This window comes from Theropithecus gelada, chromosome 9 (assembly GCF_003255815.1).
Source record: "Theropithecus gelada isolate Dixy chromosome 9, Tgel_1.0, whole genome shotgun sequence".
Lineage (NCBI taxonomy): Eukaryota > Metazoa > Chordata > Mammalia > Primates > Cercopithecidae > Theropithecus > Theropithecus gelada.
This window is the reverse complement of record NC_037677.1, coordinates 8,470,115-8,480,897: the sequence shown is the minus strand read 5'-3', so window position 1 is coordinate 8,480,897 and position 10,783 is coordinate 8,470,115. Positions and strand designations below refer to the sequence as shown.

The 10,783-nt window shown below is 39.7% G+C and overlaps 1 pseudogene; it reads right to left on the bottom strand.

Annotated features, from left to right (window-relative positions):
- Positions 1–4,750: 4,750 nt before the first annotated feature.
- Positions 4,751–10,526, bottom strand: LOC112631779 (annotated as a pseudogene).
- Positions 10,527–10,783: the final 257 nt, after the last annotated feature.

Below are 10,783 nucleotides of genomic sequence, written 5' to 3'. Positions count from 1 at the left end.
TTCTATAATGTAGAGAGGGGTAGAGGAAATTTGCATGTGTTATATATTTTCAGTATCCACCTTCTCTCTCCCTATCCTTAAATGTTGATCAATAGTCACAACGCATTTAAAAGTTTGTACTTTAATACTGGGTGTGAGAATTCACTCTAACTAAACACCCCACAACTGGTTTATGTAGATGATCACAGAACGCAGCTCACAGATAGACGGCCCCTTAGGCTCGAAGGACAGAGGTCATCTTGTATTTCCTTCTAAAATAAGTTCGCCTGAAAAGAAACAACCTCCCCTTTTAAGTTTAACTTCCTACGTAAATTAACTCTGAGTCCCCCGGAAAAATACTACTGTTGCAATGCAGGATTCATTTTTTATATTCCAACATATGGGAGCATTACTTCAATGGTTCTTAATCTTTTTGGTATCACACACTCCATGGAGAAATTCACGCAAGCTTAGAAAGATCTCCTTCAAAAAAGCACGTAGACACATACACAAATTCCATAGACCCAACGAAGCTTCTATCTGCTGTGCCCTCTGTAAAAGGCCATAGGCCCAGATTAAGAACAATCGAGTTCAATCCAAAGGCTAAGAGATATTAAATGTCAGGAGTGGGGTAGGGGCTTGTATCTTTGAAACATCTAAATTCATGGAATGAGAACGTCCTTAGCTCCTACTTGGATGCTGGATTCTATCATGAGACACATTTATTTTTAAAACCACCTAGAACAATAGAAGAGAATTATCTTTCAAGCACTTCACCATTGGCCTTCTCTTTATTTTATAGTGATGTGTCCTTTTGCAGTGAGTCTCTCTCTTAGGAATATATACAAGAGAATGAATCAAGTTCACCTGTAATATAAGGGGAAAGGGATGTTGTTAATTAACAGCAGGGCAATTCAAACTTCTTCTTAGCCCTCGGGAGGAATACCCAGGTGTGCTGAGACAGATATGCTTGGAGAAAGAAAAGAGATGCTCTGTAGTCAAACACACAGCACCAGGCCTTCTTTCATGAATTGATTTTCCCACTGGGTGACATCCTGGCAATTGCTGTTACCCAACCAATGATATAACTAAGTAGATGAAGTTGAAAGCTGGGTCAGATAAAAAAAGAATGTTTAATCTAACAAAAGCAGCCTCAGTTTTTGCCGTGAAGGGAAGCTGATTTAACAGACAGTAGCAGATTAAATAGAAAGCAGAAACAGGGAGAAAAAAAATCATATTAAACCATTAAGAAATGAAGATAGAAGAATGTCACAATGCCAATTATTTGGAGAAAAAGCACAACATTACCATAGAACTTTCAACAATAAGATAAATGATATCTGCTTAAGATGTACAAAAATAGGTTTTTTGTTCACAGTATATATTTTAAATTAAATGCTATTGTTTAATTAATAGACTGTAACTTTATGTATTAAAGAAAAGCATAAGGTCATATGACTATTTTAGGTCACAAAGTTACTTACTCTGAATCTCAAAAACAGGAACAGTCAATGTGTTTCAAATTATGGAACATGAACCACCTATACTCAAATTATCAGCAGTATTTTTTTTGAAATTCAGATTCTTGGGCCCCACTGACCTATCCAAAACTGAATTAAAAACTTTATGGGTAAAGTTTGGGAATCTTCATTTTAACAACCTCCCAGGTAAGAAATGTGCTAAAATATGAGAACCATTAATTTGTACCCTCATTTGGAAGGCTCCAGGAAACACCATCATAAGAAAGTAGCTCTCCAGGCTGGATGTGGTGGTTCACACCTGGAATCCCAGTACTTTGGGAGGCTGAGGCGGGCAGATCACCTGAGCTCAGGAGTTCAAGACCAGCCTGGCCAACACAGTAAAACTCTGTCTGTATTAAAAGTACAAAAATTATACAGGCATGGCGGCGAGCACCTGTAATCCCAGCTACTCAGGAGACTGAGGCAGGAGAATCGCTTGAACCTGGGAGGCAGTGGTTGCAGTGAGCTGAGATCACATCACTGCACTCCAGTCTGGGCAACAGAGCAAGACTTCATGTCAAGAAAAAAAAAGGTAAGTAGTTCCAAAGAGGAACACCCTCTTTTCCCCCATTGCTATAGAATGGGATTCATCTCTCTTGTTCATTCTCCTTCCTCCCCACCACTAAAAGCTCCTTCATTATTTGGTAGGTCTCACCCTTATCTTATTCTTCACCCTAGTGACAGCCCAGAGTGGTTTCTGGAGGACTCTTCAACCCCTCTACACTCTTATCTTTTCTTTACTGCTTCTAATTGGTGAGATATTTCTCTCTGGTTCACTCCATCCCAGCTCCCAGGTTCCCATGGCAGAGCTCTCTCTCATCCCCACTGTCAAAACAGCTGGCTTGATGACATTGAAATAAAAGGAATTTTATTTTCATCTTTTTTATTTCCAAAGACCCACCCATCTTTCCCCCATATATCTTTTACCTACTAAATCTAAGTGGAAAAATAAGAAGGGAAAGGGCAGAGTTGTAGAAATGAATCCTTTTTTAAAAAAAAATCTGTTCAGTTTATTATTAACACTATGGTCAAATTCCCAAGGGTGAGAAAGAGATTGAAAGCAAAGGACATAACAAAGTCAAGGGAAAACAAGAGGTCGAATTCTTGTATCACTCAGAATAAAAGTCTTGCTGGATCAAGAATAGCCATTCAGGACTTCTTTTGGTAAGAGGTCCCTCACCTCCACATCCGACTCTCAATTTCTGGCTTCAGAGCCCCAGCCCTCAATTCCTGCTCATCCCATCACACCATCACCCAACTCCAAGCTTCAGTTTGCAAGTTGACTTGGAAGAATTCTGAGCCATCCAATTCATTGCTCAATAGAGAATAGCAAGTTAGAGGTAGGAATAAGCCTTCTTTCAAATAGAAATGCTCTATTGTCACAAGATGAACGTTAAACCTTTTCCTACAGAGACTCTTCACTGACATTCTACAATTTCATTTGTAGCATGTCACAGTCACATTCAATCTAAGCTTAACAATCTTGTGTTAGCCAACTTGAAACATAACCATTGTTTATTCATTTAATCGATTAGATTTTTTTTTTTTTTTTTACAAAATTAAGACCAGTTCTCTGAATAATCACACTGTTTTATCATAACCAATTTGTATGTGTTAGCTGCCTCCAAACATAGAGGCCAATAGTGGCTTCTTAAAAACCAATGGGCTTTGCATTCAAATAAATCTTAGTTTAATTTAATCTCTGCCACCCACTCACTGCATAACTTGGAAGATGTTTTTCAGCCTTTACTATGTTCACATTTCTACATCCATAAAGCGAGGATGATAATATATATCTTGAACGGGTTCTTGTGAAGATTTAACTGACAAATATTAATTGAATTTTTCTATATGTCAAGCACTAGTGACACATAGACATGCCCTTAAGCAACATGAAGTCTGTCTGGGAAGACTCACAGGAAAGCAAGCAATTCAATTACCCTGCAGTAAGTGCCCTGGAGATGGTGGAGGTGGTGGTGACTAAAGAACAGAAACATCTTAGAACAAAACCTGAATTGTTCTTGGGGAGAAGAAATGTTTGGGGCAGGTGTTGTGAAGGTGATGATATCTAAAGAAGAAGCTGGTATTTGGAAAGAGGGATGGGACTGGGGGTGGGGTGGGGGGGTGGTTTGTCAACGCAGAGAGGACATCAAGAGCAAGTCTGAGAGGGAAGCCAGACACCATCCACCAAAGATTTGCAAGCAGGCAGTCTGACCAGGGAAGAGAGGTGCAGTGAGAGTGTGAGGAGCAGGGAGGAAGAGTTCAACTCCAGACAGTGGAGAGGTAGGAAGCCATCAGATCCAGAAGAGCATTTCCTGTGCCAGGATGGGCTAGACTCATGTCCCAAAGACATGGGCAGCCATTGCATGGCATCAAGCAGGAAAATGTCACCCTCAGATTCTCTGCTTAGGAAGATCACTCTAACAAAAGTGAAGATGAGCTGTCAGAGGCGGCATCTGGCACTTAGTGGGTTCCAATGGTGGACAGTTGGCGCTGTTTATTAAATCAGTTGCCTCTTGTTGATTGGGATAACACATTTGTTCTCTTTAGGGGGTACTTTTTAAATGTTCTTTATCAGAAAATATATTTTTTATTGGTAGTGAGTGAAGTAAAGATGTCAATATTCACGATAGAGGTCATATAAGCCAAGGTTGCCTTTGTATTGACAAAAATACCTTATTTCACTTCTGATCATACACATTAGTTCTGTAAAGGAGGTACATCGTCTCTCCTTTTTGTTTCCTTGCTTGCATGATCACCAAAAGTTAAAATGAAATCACTTTTATGTAATCAAAGGAAAAAAGAAAAAGCAAGAAAACCAACATGCCACAGCCTAGACAATTCCACCCAGCACTGCTGCCCGAGAGCTATGTTTTCTGGCTCTCTCCTCTCCACACTCCAATTACTTTAACCCCACACCCCCAACCCACCCCATCCCACTTCGTTAGGGTGGTGGTTCACCAAATGATGGGTCTTGCTTAGAAGAGAAACATTTTATGGTAGGTAGAAGTTGAATAGAAAGTACCAAAAGGTGGAGAGGGCTGTCCTTCTCTTTTAATCATCGTAAGAAGGGTTTACTAACACTGAAGAGCATCCGCATCCGTTGATGACTGATCCTGATCTAGGTTTTGGCCACCCTTCAAATTGCTGCCAATCAAAATGTGATATGATTCTGTTGAATCCATTCTTCGCTGTCTCTCCTGCGTGGTCTTCTCATTAGTGCTCGTCTCTTTAAATGGATTATTTTCTTACTAGGAAAAAACACATTCCCTCTCTGAAATTAAGGTTGAAGGTGTTTTGCTTGTTCTAAAAGTTTTTAATACTTTTTCCTCAAGCATGCTCTGTTTGGCATGATTGACATAGTGTATATACTGGTTGACCAGAGTGGAGCATTTGAAGGTCTGGTGGGTGTTCTTGTAGTAACGCTGAAGAATTTTGGCCTGCAAGTCAACTCAGACTGGATGAGACTCATACACTTGAATTGTGCTTCCACCTCTTCAGCAACTTTCTGATATTGTTCAGTGGTAAATTTGCAGAACTATGAGTTCCTCTCCTCCAGTCTAGCCAGCTCCACTTTGCAAAATGCAACCTGCTTCATTAGCACTAGGTCTTTCTCTTCCAGCTGCCTAGCCAGGTGCATTGCCTTAGCACCTTCCTCCTGGCTTGATATCCTCTCTCGAAGGATGGGTCTGGTTAATTGCCCATTGGCAGCAGCCCTCTCTTTCTCCAGTTCTGTGGCTTGCTTTAGTCATTTCTGATCTTCAGTTTGTTCCTTGACTTGCTCCAATGTCAGCTGATCAGCTACTCTTCTTTTCAGTTCTTCATCAGAAACCAAGGCATTATAAGCACCAGAACACCACTGAGACTTTGAACCAGATGGAGAGGATTCCTTCATGAAATCGATCACATGTTCTGAAAGCCCAATGCCCTTCACCACGGTGATGGGTGATGTTCTCATTCTTGTCCACCTCGAAGGTGACCCAATGGGTGCTCAAGGTCCCACCCGTGGCTCCTGTTCCTGCCCCCGCGGAGACCTAGAGCAGAACCATGAGCACTTCAGTTCCCCTGTGCCCACACTCACATGAAGGGGCCTGGATTATTTTCCCACAGAGCAGGAGCAAGGCCATGACCTAGGAGATACTTTTCGAGTGAGCTTTGTCTTCCTGAGGCAGTGTGTACATTGTGTAATGCATTGTAAATTATGTTATTGGCATTCTACTCATCCAATTCTGAATAACATCAGAATTTAACATCTGAGAAACAGCTCATGACCATTGATGTTGCTATAAACACACCTGGGGTTAAGGCACTGTGCGTCTGGTTCCTTGCTAAGTCTATAGCGGTGAAGACTGTCTGCAATTCAGATTGGCATTTTAAGTACTCGACTGTTTTTAGGAAAAGGGAGGACAGTTGACTAATCACCGTCATTACACATGATGGTAACCTAAACTTGTCACCTTCCTCCTGCCAGTCACAAGAGTAACACCTGAGGCACAGGCCTGAAGCAGAACAAACCCACACAGACCCAATTCCAGGTGGAAGCCGACGGCCTAGAAATGCCACAGTTATTTTTTTGTCTCCTGGTGACACTACACAGCTTTGCTTTGCTATTAATAAAAGAGAATTACTTTTGGTTGCCACTTTTTAAAATTTTAAGATTAAAATTGAATTCCATCTGCCAGAGCTTTGCTTATAGTACAGGAGAGACAAGCGTGGTAAGGTCATTTGTTTTTCCAAATGTTCATGAGACATGAGTTTACAGCATTGAGCATCTTGATCACCAATTAGCTTGAAAACATTCATCGTATTTTAGCAATAATCTCTCCAAGAGAGACATGTACTCTGATCCATAGATGAGTCACTGGCCATCTCTGATACACAAACAAGAAAGTCAAACATGAATGCTACCTGTTTCCTTGTGAATCACTCCACAATCAAGTAACTGCTAGTGTGAAAAAACCACAACACACTCGAGATCCTTCCACCCATGACATAAGATTTATTTGTGCAAGTCTGCTTAATTTTTATAATGTACCCATGCCTTAATACCAATCATGACATTATTTTGAAAATTCTCATTTTCTGGTCTTTGTTTCTTTTTTCTCTTTTTTTTTTCTTACTTTGGTTATCATTTAAAAGTGACCACATTTATTCAGAGGCATTCTGCAAATGTGTATCAAGTGTTTTTAAAAATATTTTAGCGCTGTGATAAGTATTATAAATGCAGCAAATAAATGCAAAATTTTTAATGAAAAAAAATACCTATGCATGTTGAAAAGATCCAAAAGAGATGTGAAAAGATCTGTATGTGCTTTTGTTTTGCTCACTCTATTATTATTATTATATAGTTTATTAATGAGTACTACTACTAATGATAATATTTATTGAGTGCTTCCAGTGTCCTATACATGTACAAATGCCTTACATTTATTATGTTGTTTAATATTCCCAACAAATCTGTGAAGTACTGAGTATTATTAGCCAGAGTTTACAGATAAGGAAACTACAATGTAAAGAAACAATATGAGTTGTTCATGGCCACAAAACTCAGACGTGGTAGAGCCTCTGATTCATGGACTCCGTGTTCTGTTCACTTACCCCTTTTGTGCTGCCACAGTGAATACAAAAATAAATGAAATACATATGCTGACCTCAAGAAAAGAAAATTCCAATTGTAGAGAGAAAACTATACATGCATAAAATACTGATATGTGATATGAGAAACTATAAGAGCTGCCACTAAGCCACTGCGGGGTGAATAGAGCAGAGTCAATAAAAATTCAAAGGTGGGCACGATTCCACAAGCTGGAGAAGCCCAAAAATGTTGATGGCTTTGGAGATTTTGAATTGGTTATACATGGGTATAAAAGGATGGAGAATCCTGCAGGTCCTGGGAGGAAGAGGGCATGGCGTGAGAATGCCTGTGAAGGGCATTAAGAGAGTGAGTCAGCCACTTTGGCTGGGGAAAGAGGGAAGGGATTGATAGACATAGGTCAGTTTGCAAAAGGTCTCTCATGTCAGGGCATTTGCCTTCAGCCAATGGGAAAGCCAAATGGACACAGAAAGAGGCTTTCTGATGTCATTGAATGGGCAAGGGCTTCAGAGCGAAAAAGGCATAGACCCAGTCCCATACTCTAGGTGTGACCTCAGGCAAATGTCTTACTGTCTCGACACTTCGGTTTCTATAAAATAGAAATCAAAATTAAAATATTTATCTTGCAGGGTATTTTGTGGATTAGAGATCATTTGCCTGCAGTCTATAACACTATGCTTGGCACATAGGAACTTGTCAGTAAACAGCAGCTCTCTCACTCATTTTATTAACACGTTTGTCACATTGATTCCACTGTTTAAAACACTTTTGATCTTCTCATTGATAATTTCCCTCAGGCAGAGACTATGTATTCATTGCAAAAGAAAATCTGATTTGTTATTTTTTTTTTAAATGTGAATTTACTTTTTCCTACTATAAATGTACCAAAAAATCATTCATAATCCAAGTACCCTCACATTAGCATTTGGTATGTTTTCTTTCATTTTCTTTTCAGTGGGTATTACACATTGTTCTATTACCCATGATCATAGTATTTCAATCATGAATACTCATCAATACGTATTTCATATGTATCATACGTACAAATCAATACCTATTTCTTGTCATTAACTTTTATTGATCTATTGGTTTTGTTAAATAATATTACAAGGATTGATAATGTATTTTACCAGATTCAATTCCAAATGGGTTTTAGTTGTTACAAAATATCAAATTTAACTCAGAGATTTTTCATATGAATGCAAAATAACCCACACATTTTTAAAAAATCCTATAAAGCACAAGTCACTGTTCTATTCCTCAAAGGGAGTTTCTAGACTAAAAAGGTACAGTTCCTGCCTTCACTCTCACAGAGCTTCCCACAGAAGATAAAATAAAGTTACAAATAAGGTTTAAAATAGTATAAAATGATGTCCTAGGGGACCTGAACACAATTTCAAGATGTTTCCAAAGCTGTTATTGCACCATTTTGCACATTATTGAATATCTTGTAGAGCATCCCAAAGTTATCTTAACTGAGGGGATCATACTCAATTGAGTGTATAAATCCAAGTGGATATGCTAGAAACCTGTTACTTTTTTTTTATAGTCATTCTCCCTCCTTCTCGAATGAGAAAATATACGCACTTTCCCACTCATCCACTTTGCCTGTCATTTCTGGCCACTCCGTGAACATTTTGTAACCTGTGAGAGTAAAAAAGCTTTGAAAAACAGGACCAAGTTCTTTTTTTAGGGATATACAATGTTGACAGAAATATACTCCAGAGGAATTTAATGCGGTTTTTTTTTTGGTTCCGGGCACAGCTTCTTTAGTGTATCAGTAAATGAAAAATGAGCACGGGAAGCTCCTGACAGTAGGAGAGGACCGCAGAGAGCCTTCGCCTCCAAACCAACGATTGGATTCTACTGTACAAACAGAGAAACGTCTGTGAACTCCTCACCTTTGAAAGGTAAACACTGAGAAGGAAATACTCCTCCCACGTGCTTTGAAGCATTCACCTTGTAAAAGGAAAAAGGACTTATTTAAAGAGTTCTTCATGCAGAGAAAAGAGGAAGTTCTTTGAAGTCCGGGCTAATTTTGGGTCACCATGAAACCAGCCATCCTTCTATCTACAAGATCCCCTGACCCTGTGGACCAAAACAATAGAAACACAACCAGGTTATTTCATCAGTGTGGACAAAAACTAAGAATAAAAATCTCCAGGAAACGTTCAAAAACCATAACCCCCAAGAGGCAGCTGTCTTTCACCCTTCTCTCTTCCCTTCTCATTCCTTACCTAAAAGGTAAGCCATCCACTGGGGACAGAGTAATAAATAGATTTGTATGATAGGAAAGGTATACATATGCCACTACAGTGGCTCACCCCTGTAATCCCAGCACTTTGGGAGGCCAAGATGGAGGATCACTTGAGCCCAGGAGTTTGAGAGCAGTCTGGGCAATATAATGAGACACTGTCTCTACAAAAACTAGAAAAGACAAAAATAGACCAGATGCAGTGGCTCGCGCCTGTAATCCCAACACTTTGGGAGGCTGAGGCAGGCAGATCACGAAGTCAGAAGTTTGAGACCAGCCTGACCAACATGGTGAAACCCTGTCTCTACTAAAAATACGAAAATTAGCCAGGTGTGGTGACACCTGCCTGTAATCCCAGCTACTCAGGAGGCTGAGACAGGAAATCGCTTGAACCCAGGAGACAGAGGTTGCACCGAGATCGTGCCACTGCTCTCCAACCTGGGCAACAGAGCGAGACTCCACCTTAAAATATATGTGTGTGTATATATATATATATCTTTGTCAATGTAAGAGATACATATAATGTAACATCTCTTTGTTGTTTTTGATTAATTTAGTACTCAAAGCCAGGATCCAAGAGTTAAGTAGACGTCTGATTTAACTTCAGATAATAAATAGCTATATTGAAGGCTCTCTGGGAAGAGCTCCAGGGAGACAACTGCGAATTTCTCAGAAGAATGGGCCACTTGGAATATCCTGTTGATTCCTCGATTTCTCTGAATGGTTCACCAGACCCCAGCCCATAGCTTCTGAGCTAATTCAATCCCTGCTGTTATATGTCCTGCAGAGATACTGAGCTACAATACTGTTACAGTTCTTCCACGCGGTTGCAGCAAGGAGGAAAGGAACTTAGGCCATCTCCATGACCAATGAATCGGTGTTGAATAGGTGTAGGTTATTTGCACCGGGAACTTTGAAATAGAAGTTTTGGAGGAATATAAAAGCTAAACATTTTTATTTTGTGACATCTAGTTATGCAATTGCCATGCTTGCTAGAAAGGATATGTTTATTGTGACAAATAGGGTACGGGTGTGGCTCCTCCCTCCCCTGCTTTTCTATGTCTATGGCAAAACCAATTGGTCGGGCTGGCATGGAGCTACCGAGGACAAGGTCGTGGAACTGTTTGCTATGTGGACCCACAGCTGTGACTCCCGTGGAATGACTGGCAATATCCAGCATACCCCCTAAGTCATGGCTAGGAGGTTCTCAATGCACGTAAATCTGGGCAAATAGAATTGAAAACTGACACGATTTTTTTTATTAGTTTGTAGAGACTTAGGCTATAAAGTCCATAATATGTTAATATCTCTTTATAAAAAAAAATACTATATATAAATAATTCATTAGATATATCATAGGTTGCCTCATGCTTGAGAACAATGCACAATATAGCCTCATGCACAATATAGTTATGGGACAAATAAAAGTACATACTT